Source organism: Montipora capricornis, chromosome 5, assembly GCF_036669925.1.
Source record: "Montipora capricornis isolate CH-2021 chromosome 5, ASM3666992v2, whole genome shotgun sequence".
NCBI classification, from domain to species: domain Eukaryota; kingdom Metazoa; phylum Cnidaria; class Anthozoa; order Scleractinia; family Acroporidae; genus Montipora; species Montipora capricornis.
Window position 1 is genome coordinate 30,258,593 of NC_090887.1, and position 10,713 is coordinate 30,269,305.

Genomic DNA, 10,713 nt, shown 5'->3' on the forward strand with positions numbered 1-10,713 from the left:
TCTCACCCTTTTTTTTACAAATGCAAGTACAATATGGGACTGATTAATATTAAATATATGTTCATATTTCCTAATAAATTATGAATACTGTCAACCTTAGAGGCTTTAACAAGTTACATCAACCTGCCTATAACAGAAAATTTATGCACAGGTCATATCTTTACAATTTAATGCAAATCACCTCAAGATTATGGAACAATATACCTGCAGGGTGAGACGAAAATGAAAAGATGAGGTTGCCCTTCGGGCAAGCTGTTACTGGAGGTTACTAGCCCGAAGGTCTGAGGAGCTAGCCCGAAATTAAATTGTTTACAAAGAATAATCAGATTTATTTCATTATGCAAAATACAAGTAATGATACCGCATGCATAGATATAAACTAATTCTTCGTAGTATTTTCAATTGATTCTTGAATGTGATTTTCGTTTTAACTTCAACCTCATAGTTCATAGTTTGCCTAGTATAATATAAAATATATTAACTAAAACAGTTGAACAGTGACCTATAGGAAATATTTCAGTTCCTTGTTTGTACTGCTAACATGAACGAGGTTCTCCGAATGAACAACATCAACAAATTTGCCGAAAGTTTGGGAATGCCTTTAGTCAATTTGAATATCTACAGAATGCAATTTGGATATAATCAACGCAGTGAACGCACATGTATGAAAATTGTTTCGCTTTATAAGACCAGAAAATTTTTATAATCGCAAATGATTGTTTCAGAGTAACATTTTATTCAAACATGGGCGAAATAGTAAAGGAAAAATAACCTCTGGATTCAATGGGTTCATTCCTTCAATGTTTACATCTGCAGTTACCCCCGTTGACGGTCAAAAATATTATAAATTTACGGAAATCACAACACAGTTATTTTGGTGAATGTTACGTTGCGATCGGTCAATTAAACTACCACTGTAATCATGTGTAATCTGAAGTCTGTCGACATTCTCTTCAAAGCTTGTCAAGCTGACAAACTCTTCCAGAAGTGAGAAAACATCATGTTCTAAATTACTCGAGTTGCGTGTTTTTGTTTTATTTTTTTATCGGATGATAACGGCACCAGGTCTGCTAGCTTTTCTTCAAGCGAGTTTTTTCTTGTTTTTTAATCTGACGCGAAGTGGGCCTTTTTTGTTTTAACAATGAATTGGCAGCTTTAAAATAGAAACAAGAATCCGGATTTGGATTTTCCCAATGAAACGCACCGAAACTTCCGAGAAAATCCACTGCAGCGTGACTTGGCTGGAATTTAATTAGACTGATTGTCTCGCACTGCACGCTGTCAGTCGGCAAATAATTATATTTCGGTTGCTTATGTAATAAGAAGAAAAAGTCATGACGTTATTTACAGACGCAACTAAAATGTGGCGCAAAACGTTGTCACGCTACGTTAATTTGGCCTCATAACGTTATCATTTTCTCTCCGGAGCTTTCTGCTACACACTTCTTGGCATAAAAGCTCAATTTATCATCAGAAAAGAGGAACCAACGGTGCTTGCCCATCGGGCAAGCTACGATAAGAAAGTGCTAGCCCGACAAGTCATTCCACTAGCCCCGGGCTATCGGACAGCACTTTCGTCACGCCCTGTACCTGATTGTGTTACAATGCTAAATAATGTTAATTTGACTACTGGAATTAAGTGTTATTGTAACTTTTGTATGTAGTTTGGATTTTTATATAGCTAGTTTTCCCCTTATTTATTTCATTCTACTTATTTATTTTATGTCTTAATATGACTTGCATGGATTTATAGTTATTTGGCACGTTCACGTTAAAACGAGTCTTGTACTCATCCGTGTAATGTGGATAAATAAAATACCATACCATACCATTCCAGAATACCAATGGATGTGGAATGCAAGTTCCACATGGAATGTTAAGCTATGGAATGCTATGCTGTTTGTCCACAGCTGATAACACTCATTACACAAACGTTTATTCAAAGAGTTTGTTGCTTACAAAAAGTAACATCAACGCAGCTTACCCGGTATAGCGAGTTTCGTCCGCAAAAAGTTACATCTACGACAGCCTGCCCGGAGTAGTGTAACTTAATTTGGAAGCCAGTGGTTTCACACCGTTGCGAGTTAGCGTGCCGTCCATCAAATTTACTTTCTTTCGAAGATTCCACGAAAATAATGAGCCAGGGCTTGGCACTGTCACAAAAGACAGCATTGCTTAGAATTCACTACAGGAGAGGGAAATCTAGTCTTGTTATTCATGAAAGGTTGTCAGTTCAGCTCGGCGCGCCATTTTGAAATGTAGGTTTTTCGGTTATGTAAACCACAGTAAGCCGTAACCTAACTAGTACCCAACTCTCTAACATTGTTAGTCGTGGCCGAGATAACGAGAAAACCACATCTACATACAACGCCTTCGCATCAAGCCAATATAAATTAAACTAGGGGTAATCGAAGCTTAGGCGAGTGCGTTCGATGTTTGTAGGACGGTACAGGTTTGGTACAGGTAGCAACTGAGGGGGGAGGGTGGATGGTTCGTGCGATAGGGAAATGTTATTACAGTGGAACCCCGATACAACGATCCTCAGTCGATATAACGATATCCCCGCTATAAAGATAAACATGCTATGGCCCGGCAAAAGTTACAGTAAAATGTTTGAGACAGAACCCCGATATAACGATCTTCAATATAACGATATTCCCGATATAACGCTGAGTTCTTAGCGTACCGAGCGTAAAATCTTCCCCGATATAACGATATTCCAGCATCAGTACACAGATACAACTTCAAATGTTTAAGTTTTGTTTTTTGTTTTGTTTTGTTTCCCTTTTACGATTCATACCACAGACTTTGTTGTGTAACCTTGATAACGTCTAATGCTTTCCAAATTGTGAGTCATTTGATACTCATTACAAGTTTAATTAAACAATATGTACAGTAGTAAAAAAGTACATGTTAATTTTACCCCGATATAAAGATATTTTCTGTTATTTTAAGGCAATATCGTTATATCGGGAATCTCGTTATGACGATACCTCGATATAACGATCTAATTCCACTGTACTGCATCTATGAACGTGACAACTTGTTAGACGTAATCATTAACTATTTATTTGGAATTCTACAAGTAGACAACTACTGAAAATTACTCTAAAATGAAACTGTTACTTGCAAGTCTTTTCAGCTTGTGGTATTAAAGACCTAAGATTTCTTTTCTGTGCTGAACGCTGGGACACAATAAATTCAGTTTGTTGATTTCAATGCCGTAAATATCACAAGTAATGATGAAGTGGCGCCGACGAGCGTCATATCTCGGTAGATTTACTTTGTGGCACAACGGCCGCCAAGCTTCACAACTCGGTAGATTTACTTTGTGGCACAACGGCCACCGAGCTACACAACTCGGTAGATTCACTTTGTGTCACAACGGCCGCCGAGCAAAACAACCCGGTTTGATGCAAGCGCGAGGAGTAGCACACATTTTCCAAGGACAGTGACGAACCATGCTTAATCCAAAGTAAAATTTTACCGACTTCAGTTGACAGACCTTCAGCAATCTTTCAGCTCTTTTCAACGATGAACGATGGAAGATTATCACATCTCACCAAACGCGAGAATAGATCGTTTTCACTGTCACGCAATAAAAAAATAAATCGAAAACCATCCAGTGGAAAAAGTCAAGAATTCGTGATGTTGTAGAACATAAATGAAGAAGACACTTCTCCAAGTTTTAGGCCTGTGCGTTTCCCCAAACTTCAGATATTCGTCGAAATGTTTCGCAGAAATTTACAGAGCCCACTATGAAAACGCCATGTTGGTGTACATCTGCGGTGCACCAATATGGCGGCCGGAAAATAGTGTCAACATCTGGTACTTACTTTGGCTATCTAGGCGAGTGATCATCTGTATTGAACAAACAGCTATTTACCTAAGCACTTTTCCTAATGCTTTAAATTCTAAAAAGGCTCAAAACCATGAGCTCATGAGCTCATGAGTTTATTGAGAAATGTATATTTATCTAGATAAATATACATTTCTCAGTAAACTCGATCGTCGCCTCGTGTCACGCACCGCTATAACTCAGAAATTCAAAATGCTCTGGTTTCCAAACGAAGCACGCTATTGAGCTTTAAAATTGCAAATGGATACAAATTTACCGCCTCTTATGCCTGATGAGGATAAAAACTTTCGTGGCTCTTTAGTTTTGGATTTTAGAAAATGATGACGTCACGTGAAAACGATCTATAAAGGCCGACGAAGCAAGAATCACCACGTGCGTTAGTTCGTCAAAGTGAGGCAAAACGTAACCAAGCGCCTCAAAGCGAGGCAAAAGTGTGTCGCCGACGACGAAAATGCAATCTCGAAAAAACTTCCCTTACAACACAAATTAGGGGTTGCGCTCTCGTACCTCGAACGCAATAAATTACAATATCAAAAAACACTTGCAAATTATACACAGTGATATATTACAAATTCAAATGATAAAATAATTGCTTAATAACTATAAAATACATATATAAAAATGAATAAGAAAAATAAAAAAATATAAAAATTCAATTATTTCTAATAGCTAAGAAGCAGAGATCTTTAAATAATGAAAAATTTGTACTAGTGCGAATACCACTTGGTAGAGAGTTCCAATCCCTTATTGTCCTTGGATAAAAACTATAAAAATAATAATCGTAGTACTGTTTAGGTAAAAAATAATTAGGTATAGACAATGCAATCGAATTATTAACCGCTAAATAAAATATATTCAATCGATGGGCTTTACGTCTGTCCTCTAAAAGATCTAAATCTAATGATTGTAGCATTTCTGTAACGGAAGAGGTTCTGTTGTAGTCTCTTTTGATAAATCTGGCTACGCACCGCTGGACGGCTTCAATTGAAGCAATCTGTTCTTGTCTATATGGGTCCCACACAGCAGTAGCATACTCCAATTTTGGTCTAATAATGGTTACATAAGCTAAACGCTTTGTACTTTCGGAACAAGGGTAAAAGCTGCGCCGTACAAAGCCAAGAGACTTATTTGCTAATTTGACCACAATATTTTCCACATGAGAATTCCATCTTAGGGCGTTAGATAACATAACTCCCAGATAAGGATGGTTGTTTACGAGAGACAGCTTTTGGCCATCGATGTAATAATCCATCAACACAGGATCCCTCTTCCTAGATATCCTCATAGTATGACATTTAGTCACATTAAACTGCATTTGCCATGTCTTGCTCCAAGATACTAATTTGTCAATATCATTCTCAGAGGTGCCAACCTATGGAGATCTAAAATCTGGAGATTTTTTCCATCCGGTCTCCCCACCCCTCCCCCCTCGATCAACCTACCCACTCCCCCTCCCCTCCTCCCCCCCCCCCCCAAAAAAAAACCGCACCCACCCATCCCCTAGCAGCTCCTTCAGAATACAAGACTATTCTGCCGCCATTGTGAATGTGCGGGAAAACAGGGTACTTATGTCAAGAATTTTTATTGGTTAATCGGAGATCCAATCAAACAATCGGTTATATGGCTATGACAGCTGAAGGAAGCCATTTTGCTTAGTTCTAATAACTTGTGCTTGAAACTCAGAGATGAAGAAATGCATTAAGAAACAATGAAACGACTTTGAAAAAATCGATTTTTTTAAAACTTGGGAATGCAATTTCAGTCTAGAATGGAGAAACGTCTCAGAAAGGCTCAGAGTCGTTTTTATCCGGGAGATTTAATGACCCGAAATTTGCGGAGCGTAATGGCTGAGATCTCGCCGACACGAGTGGTCTATCCAGACAATTGGCAAGTCAAATTTTTTTAAAATTTATTTTTATTTCTATGTTTTCTTTTGGGGGGTCCGTGGAGGGGGTCCGTCGGGGTAGTCCGTCAACCGGTCCGTATAGTAGTCCGTGGACCCGGTCCGTATGGGGGTCCATGGACCGGGGGTCAGTGTTTTCGGGTCACCCAAGGCAGGCGGGTTGAAATATGATATGATGCGGGCATGTGTGAGATAATACAAACAAGGGAAGTGTGGTTGCCCGCTATGTGTTTGCTGAACTAAAAAGGAAGGAAAGACACAAATGAATCTTGAAATAACTTGGCCATATATATATAGGTATATAGTTTCGTGTAGTTTGTAGAAGGATTGATTAATTTACCGGTTGATTGAATTGTGGCTTATAGGAGTTGATTGACAACAAAGATGACCATGACCTTGGCAGTGGAGGTGAACACGCCGCTGGTAGCAATACAAGTCTGGCAGAGGTATTTAACCGTAGTTAAATACTTTTCTTGACTGAACTGTCCCCCCCCCCCCCTCCCCCATTTCCCTCTCCTTCTTTATAAAGTCAAATATTAAGACGCGTCTCTGTCTGTCCGGAATGAACAAGCAAAGGAAATATTCCATTAATGCACGTAATAATGTGTGAATTGTGGCTTTTAGGTTTTGATTGATGATAGAGATGATCAAGACAGCAGTGTAGACGAATATTCCACAGGTTGTAACACAAGTCTGACAGAGGTATTCAAGTGGGCCTTTCATTTCCCGTTTTTCTACTTTATAAAGTTTTATGCCAAATACTTGCCTGGCTGGTATCTTTTTGTCTGGAATAAAAACGGATGGGAAAATTCACATCAAATTGTCTTTTCTCAAATGATAGTAAATAAATATGATGGCAGATCTATCATCACTCTGCCCTCTCCTGATGATATAATGTAATTCAGTGTAGCTTGGTTAAGCTCTCACAAGTACTTTAAATTTCTGCTGTCTGAATGGGACATTTGATATCCTCTAAGAAATTTGATATAATGGACATGTACATATAAATTTACATTTATTTAACTTGAATCTTAACCCTCAACTGCTAAGGTCTGAATGTTAATTCTCGAGCTCCCCACTTACAGCCACACATTTCCTTGCATGTTAGTCTTGATATCTTGCTGTCTTAAAAGTATTCCATATCCAATGGTTGTCTTTATTCTCATCACCAATCTGCTTGACAATTTGCTGATTACTGACCATGAAAATAAGATGTCCGAGGCTTAACAATATTAACATTTTAATGTTTGTTTAAATGGATGTTTTATAGAACCTTGAAGGCTATAGTGATGAAGAAAGCTATGCTGATGAAGAACGTTTCGATGTGTCAAAATCACCAAAAAAAATGAAGGGAAAGGATTACAAGCTGTTCAATGGTAATGTTGAGTGCAAGATGATAACTCTTGAGAGCCTTGATAATCCTTACGTTGTCCCCTTTATGATGAATTGCCAGGAAGAAAGTGCTACAATTATAAGCAAAGCAGTTCCCATCGGAATTCAAGACAATGCAACTTTTGTCTTGAGCCTTGATACACTGGAACACAGAAAAGATTTGTTCTCAGATGAAAATGGGTCATGGGTCATGACAGGATGTAAGGCCAAGTTCTACACCATCATAAGGGATGAAGGGGGCAAAGTGGCTGAACTTGAAAAGCTCAACATTCAAGAAAGTGCCGACGTTGCAGTGAGAAGAAGAACGTACACATGTTCCTCCTACACGTCATATCACAAGACAATTGTGTCCATCGAATTTGGTAAAGCTATTGAAAAATGGTTCCCACTCGTGCCTCTCAATTACAATTTTGATGGTCAGCCCACAAGATTTAAGATCAAGAAGCATGGTAATCGAACCTCATCCAATATGGCACACATCCGATCCAAAGAGAGCACCAAGCTTAAAGTTGCAGATAAAGCTGTTGAATTTGGTCCAACGAGGGCATTGTTCTTAACAAGAAAGGATGCTGGTGGTATCTGTGGTGCCGATAGCATTAGTTCGCTCCCACGCAACGTGAAACAGGTTGGATACCTCACTCGAAAACCATCTGAAAGAGTAAACAAGGACCCACTTGCATCAGTCCTAGAACTGCAGAAGACAACTTTTCCTGGCTTTATTCGTCAAGTAGTCTGTGATGATCTTCCCACGGGTCATGTTATTCACTGATCAACAGTTGAACAATATTGTGAAGTTTTGCTGTCACGACAGGGTAAACCAAGTCTCTGAACGTGGAGTTGACGTAACATTTCAACTTGGTCCATTCTATGTGCTTGTAACAAGTTTTAAGAATACAGTTCTTCGAGTAAAGGGAGGAAACAACCACCCCTCTTTTTTAGGCCCTGTCATGATCTGCATGACTGGAGACGAATCCACGTACCTATCATTTATGCATTGCCTTATCCGTGAAAATCCTGGTCTCAATGAATTCCTTCGTGCCACAGGCACTGATGATGAACGAGCGTTAACGAATGCCCTCGCGGCCGGTTTCAGGAATGCAACACCTTTGCTTTGTTACATTCATAGCCAAAGAAATATCAAGGAGAAATGTAGAAAGCTCGGTCTCTCCTCAGCACTAGTGTCCCGTATTTGCCAGGATCTCTTCAAAGCAAAAAGTGGATTAATTTGGTCAAGTTCACTAGAAGGGTTTAACAAGAATGCAACAGCACTCATGGAAGGGTGGGAAACCCTAGAAATTAAAAGGTCCGAGAAATCTGGCCCACCAGCCTTTACACAGTATTTTCGCACCCACAAGCTTAATGACATGCGCACAAAGACGGCTGCCTTTGTTCTGAAAGACCTTGGCTTGGGAAACAAGCCATATGAACAGAACATGTCTGAGTAAGTAAATGATATGATGAAATATTGGACGAAGTTCATTCCCCAGGACATGGATAGACTCATTACAAACCTATACGACTTTGTGCAGTCATTCGATCAAGAGGAAGAAATGGCATGGTTTCAGTTGTCCGACAAGTGGGAGGTCTGCCACCAGTTTCAGCAACACTTACTGACAAAGAGTCATGCAGAGATGACCCAAGAAGAGCGAAAGGCTTTCCTCAAAAGGGCTAGCAAAGTTTGCCCCGATCCAGAAGCATACAAGAGGTGCTGCAATTTTAAGGTCACACCATTGTCACGTTCCTCATCTCATCTCTCTATAAGGCAAGCAGCGTGTGATCTCAGCGACCTTTCACAGCTGAGTGGCCACTTTTCCAAAGAGGAACAATCAAGTCTGCTGGAAAAAGCCAAGACTGTGCTGTGCAACGACCAGTTCTGCCAGGGTTTTAAGGATAGTGTGTACTTTGTGGACAGTGGAGGACCTCTTCCTCACCGGGTTCAGTGTTTTAAGAGTGGAAAATGTACTTGTGATTGTAATTTCTTTGGGCGAAACAACCTTTGCCATCATTGCCTGTCTATTGCCATCCATCTTAACTGTGTGGCAAACGTTGTGGAGGCTTACCAAGGCCGAAGTCTCAGCCGGATATCAGCAGCTTCTGCTCCAAAAAATGTTGGTGGGAAAGCTCCATCTCGCAAGCGGCATTTACCTGCAACTGAAGTAGCAGTCCACCATTCAGATACAGATGCAGATGCACAGAATACAGAAGCAAATTTTCAAGCTGAAATTCTCAATCCAACAACTCTTGTTATAAGAAGAGCAGCTAGACCAGTGGATCCCCCACCCTCTGGGCCTTTGGTTCTTAAAAAGATTGCCGGTAACATCCAGAAGTGTGCTGGCTGCTGGAAAGCTGTAAAATCTAATGTTGTGGGATTCCAGAGCCCCGATGATAAGCTGTATTGTTTTGCTAGATTTGAGCGCTATCATTTTTTCAACAAGGAGACGAATGCTTGGCAGTTGGTAACATCGACGAGGCAGTACCACTTAAACCCTGTGTGCACAAAGGTGTCTTCAAAAATAATATCTGATCATAGTCTTATCGTCACTAGTAGCCTGCGTCAACTGGTTATGGAGAGATTCCAGTGTAATTTAGATTTGTAAGTGTCTGTCATTTCCTTGAATGAGGTTATCAGGGTTCGTACACTCATTTCAAGAAACTAAATTGTATGTTCCCTTCATCCTCTTCCCTGAAGGTTTGCTTTTTAGTGGAACTACCTTGCATGCCTTTAAAGCTAAAGATGGCAACTGAAAATTGCCTAGCAAACAGAAATCAAAGAGAAAGACATTCTATATCGCGAACGTCCCTTCTTAGACGTTGTCAAAATGAAATTATTTTGAAATTATTTTGAAGTTTTCTATGAATTGGAGTATTATAAATCCTCTTGGGTTTGTCCTGAGACAGCCTATTAAACGGTTTAAAGTACGAGCCTTGAAATGACAGTTAGCTATCATTCATTTTATCTGAATTTGAGATCGTCTTTGCTTTAGTTGGGCAAACAGCGTGCACAAAAGAAACGTTTAAGGCTAGAAGTGATTTGGAAATGTTTACATACGAAACGTTTGCTTTGTACACATGTATGAACGTTGCAGTTTTAAACATTGTGTTAGAGTTAGTTACAAATTATTGAGATTTAGCTTAATTTATATTTGTTTTCAAATTCCAACTACGGCAGAGATCACATGTAATCTTTAGCATTGCAGAGAATGTTTGTTGGTTGGCTACTACTTTAGATCAAACTAGAATTTTTTTTTTTAACACACATATTTCCTACCTTACACTGTATGCAAAGTGGAGTATACCAGTGTTAGAGTAGAGGAGAAATGGTGCATGTGTTGGGAGTTATTCTTAACACGAAACTGTTGAGTTCGAACAAATATTTAATGCAAGAGGCTTTGAAACACACCGGCTAAAAGGCTTCTTCATTAATAAATAATATATATGACACCAGTTATTAAATTGAGTTCATCCTATAAAACGTCATCCAGTCTACTTTTCTCAAATAACTTAACAGTTAGTTTTTTTCTGCTTTCCACCGACGAAGTATTATCCTAGCAGCAATCTG

The 10,713-nt window shown here is 39.3% G+C and overlaps 1 protein-coding gene and 1 pseudogene across 3 annotated transcripts in view; one reads left to right on the forward strand and one right to left on the reverse strand.

Moving 5' to 3' along the window:
• Window positions 1-2,246, reverse strand: part of LOC138050059 (lactadherin-like) — a 16,893-nt gene extending 14,647 nt beyond the window's left edge. For all 3 annotated transcript variants that reach the window (XR_011132552.1, XR_011132551.1, XM_068896552.1), the window contains exon 1: window positions 1,985-2,246. The gene's annotated coding sequence lies outside the window, so the exon portion shown is untranslated. The remainder of the gene's footprint in view (window positions 1-1,984) is intronic.
• Window positions 2,247-5,063: 2,817 nt separating this feature from the next.
• Window positions 5,064-7,711, forward strand: LOC138048688 (uncharacterized; annotated as a pseudogene).
• The last annotated feature ends 3,002 nt before the right edge of the window (window positions 7,712-10,713 follow it).